At 31.4% G+C, this 4,177-nt stretch overlaps 1 pseudogene; it reads left to right on the top strand.

Moving 5' to 3' along the window:
* The first annotated feature begins 223 nt into the window (after positions 1 to 223).
* On the top strand, positions 224 to 2,326 carry LOC115973474 (annotated as a pseudogene).
* The last annotated feature ends 1,851 nt before the right edge of the window (positions 2,327 to 4,177 follow it).

Raw genomic sequence — 4,177 nt, forward strand, 5'->3', positions numbered from 1 at the left:
AATTTATTAGTGAAGGAGGAAGCACGAAAGCTAATAATAGTAAAGAATTTGAAGGGTAAATAGGAGAGTTCTTTGCAACCATGCATAAAATTAGTTAATATCAGTTGGATAGCTTTAATGGTGATGAGCTCAAATACTGTAGTATAAATAGCTTCAAACCAAATAGGGAAACCATCATATAGTACAACAAATTGGACATAGCAGGGAAATACAGAACAATAAAATGGGAAATAATTTGAGCATTGTAACAATTTCCTTGCTATTGTTGCTAGCATTCACTAATGCTGGGCAAGTCTTTGATGTTAAATCATATGGAGGCCAACCTGATGCTGATATCACCCAGGTATAAATATGTTTAGCACAGTTAACTATACCTAATTAACATGAAAAGTGGGTTCTAGTTAACTTAACTAGTAATGTCAAAAGAACTTAGGTTCAAACTTTGCTTACACAAAAAACTATTCAGTGTCTTGAACAGATGATAAAACATTAACATGAAAAATGATTGTAATATATATTGATTTTGATTTTTCATAATGTGTTTATTAGGCTTTGATGAAAGCTTGGAAAGCTGCATGCGCAGTAGTAGGAAGTAAAGTTGTGATTTCAACAGGGACATACAAACTAGGTTCAGTGACTTTGTTAAGTCCATGCAAAGGTGCTATTGAGTTTAACCTTCAGGGCACCCTACATGCCCCATCAGACGTTGCCTCCTTCAATGGTAAAGATTTTTGGGTTTCTTTTCAACGTATTGACAGTCTCATTGTGTCAGGTGGTGGAGTTTTTGATGGCAAAGGACAAATGGCATGGCAAAAAAATAATTGTGGCAAAAAGTACAATTACAAAATACTTCCTACCGTAAGTTTTCAATCTTAATAATTAGCATTTAAATTTCCATTATTTTTATGTAGATATATATAAATACTACAACTTCAAGAACTTTAACCATTATTTTTAAGAACTAATTCAAGCATCTATTCATTTAATGATGTTAAGGCTATTATCATATTATTAATAATTTGATGTAAGCTTTATATAGTGAGGTGTCATAACTCACCAAAAAAGAAAATTCAAAATTTATATATGAGAAAGTCCATATATGGAATATGGACACAACTTTTGTGCCATGACCCTAACTTGTGCAACTGTGTGTAATGGAGAAAAAGTGGTGGTTAAAGGTGAAAGTGATGGTTCACCAATCATACTCGTATATAACATCAAGTTGTGACAAACTGTTTGGTCTAAAAAGAATTTTTTATGTAATATTGTTGAAGTAGTACCAACCACATTCATATATCTGTCTTTGTTTTTTTTAATATAGTAATTGAAAGAAGCATTAGCATTTTGCTATAGTATATCTAAATGAAAATATTTTTAGGAGAATATTTAAATGAAGCTATGGTGTTCATATTTGGTGTTTTGTTTATCTAACCTGTAAACATGAACAGAATATAAGGTTCGATTTCGTCAAAAATTCAATAGTCCATGACATTCAATCGAAGGATAGCAAATTTTTCCACATAAACCTTTTGGGATGCAAGAACTTGCAAATCCAACATGTTACCATAACTGCACCTGGAGATAGCCCAAACACCGATGGAATCCACATCGGACGTTCATCTAATATCACCATCACCAATGCCAATATTGGAACAGGTGACGATTGCATCTCCATTGGTGATGGAACCCAAGATGTTACTACAAATCAAGTAACTTGTGGACCTGGCCATGGTATCAGTGTTGGAAGTCTTGGAAAGTACCAGAATTAACAACCAGTTTTTGGAATCAGAGTAATTGGTGGCACCCTTAGCAGTACAAAGAATGGTGTTAGAATCAAAACATGGCCTTCTTCCCCTCCTGGGATTGCTTCTGATATGCATTTCGAGAATATAATCATGAACAATGTTGCCAATCCTATCTTCATTGATCAAGGCTACTGCCCAAACAATCAATGCACAAACCAGGTTATTATAAACATCACAAATACATACACTCATTTTGATGTTAAAAGTTAAAAAAAGAAAAACAAATTGCAAATACTAATATCAAATTCTTGGGTGGGTTTTTGTTTGTTTGTTTGCTTTCAGTCTCCCTCGAAAGTTAAGATTAGTAATGTTAGCTTCAAGAACATTAGAGGCACTTCTTCAACAAAGGAAGCTGTGAAGCTTATTTGCAGAACAGTGTACCATGCCAACAGGTGGTGGTTGCTGACATTGATCTCATATATAAGGGACTTGGAGGATCTGCTACTTCAACTTGTGTTAATGTCAAGCCCACCTTTACGGGTAAGCAGAATCCTCCTGCTTGTACCATTAAACAATACTAAAATGCCTCCCAAGCTATTATAACTAATGCGGAGTGAGGAAATACTATTTGCAAGTAGGTTATAGGAGTTTTATTCTAACTAGAATTTCATTTACTTCAGTCTATCATGTTCCCTTTTTCTTTATTCAAATGAAATTGTGGAATGTTGGATAGTTAGTTTTAGAGTTGTTTGAGTTCAGCCTTTTACTAAAAGCTGCTATGATCAGGAGTGTTGTTGTAGATAGTATTTGTTCTATTACTGGAGCTAAGAAATTTCGAAATAAAACAAAAATTGTTATTAATTTCTTTTTAAAAATTTTTCATTCTTCATCAAATAAATGCTTGTGTTCATGATATGGTAACATTCAATTCATTTGCATGCAAGTTTTTAACGCCAAATTAACTTGCTCTCCTACTCTTCAACGATGGTAAGATGTAAAACTCATAAAACAGACACCATATATTCATATTTGTGTCTCTAAACGTTGTACATTTTTAATATAGATTTTTGTAACAACTAAATTTTAATCACTTTTATTTTTAAAAATACAACACATATTATTGAAGTTGATTATATCACCAATGCAAAAATTAAGGTAGGAAATAAAAACCAATTACATAAATATTTTAATTTCCTTACTAAAATGAAGCAATTACGAATGATTAATCTACATTTTCCAACAAATTCTTAGCAACGAAATTAAATGAGTTCAAGTACCTAAATGGTTTTTTTTTTTTTTTTTTTCTTCTTGAGAAACAATACCTAAATGGTTTGTTACATTAACTATTGTCTTTTATCAATAATTTTGTAGCTCAATGACATTACACGCTGTCATTTATTAAGAGAATCACAGTTCAAATCCTCCTTATATTAACTATCAAATTATAAAAATAAAACTACTACTTTTTAAAAACCTAAATTAAAAATTTTTCATTCAAAATGACAAATATTTACATTTTCGATTTTTTTTTTTTTTGGCGTTGGTATAAGATAATTAAGTATGAATTAATCATAACTATTAAATCTAGGCTTGTACATATGCATAAAGTTTACTTAAATAAAATTAAAAAATAAGAAAAATATTTTAAATATGATGGTATCCCCATTGATATAATCTCTTATACACCCTTTACGTTTTAAATAATATTATTTTGACATCCAAAAAACAGTACTATTTTCATACTATTTACATATTATTGAAGTCTATTATTATTATATCACGCACTGTAAATATGAATGTTACGTCATTCCAAGGCAAACATAACTATTTTTTCAGCTACTACTAATGATTGTGACTGAAAATAACAAAGCTTCAATTTGCAACATGCAATAGCAACCAATGGGTCACTTCTAACACAATATTAAGAAATAAGGCTAGCTCCTTACAACAGCTTAATAATAATTTTAATTAATTTAATCAAATATTAACTGGATAGTTAAGCAATCAAGATTCAAGTTTGACATTGTTCATGGACAAACATTTTCAATGTAGTGAAGAATATACACACCCACACAGAGACTTTATAAGGCGACAACCCAAACTGTAAAAAAACACTACGGGACTAAGCCCAACTCAATAAGTCTACTATTAAAGGATGCTACAATACATTATATACACATACGATGTTCCCATACTCGTAGCCAGTTTAGGAACCTTAGCTCCTTGCTTTGGCTAGCTATTGCAAATGCTGCTATAAACATCAAAATTTTATGATGTATCCACATTCGTCCGATCGATCATGATCAAATATTTGTGATCCAATTAATTTCCATTTGATGATGTGTCAACAGTGGACAATCAACAAATGAAATCAAGCCACATGGCAAGCCCATGAGTTACTACAATGCACATAGAAATAACATGTGGCAATG

Source organism: Quercus lobata, unplaced genomic scaffold (genome assembly GCF_001633185.2).
Source record: "Quercus lobata isolate SW786 unplaced genomic scaffold, ValleyOak3.0 Primary Assembly Scq3eQI_203, whole genome shotgun sequence".
Classification (NCBI taxonomy): domain Eukaryota; kingdom Viridiplantae; phylum Streptophyta; class Magnoliopsida; order Fagales; family Fagaceae; genus Quercus; species Quercus lobata.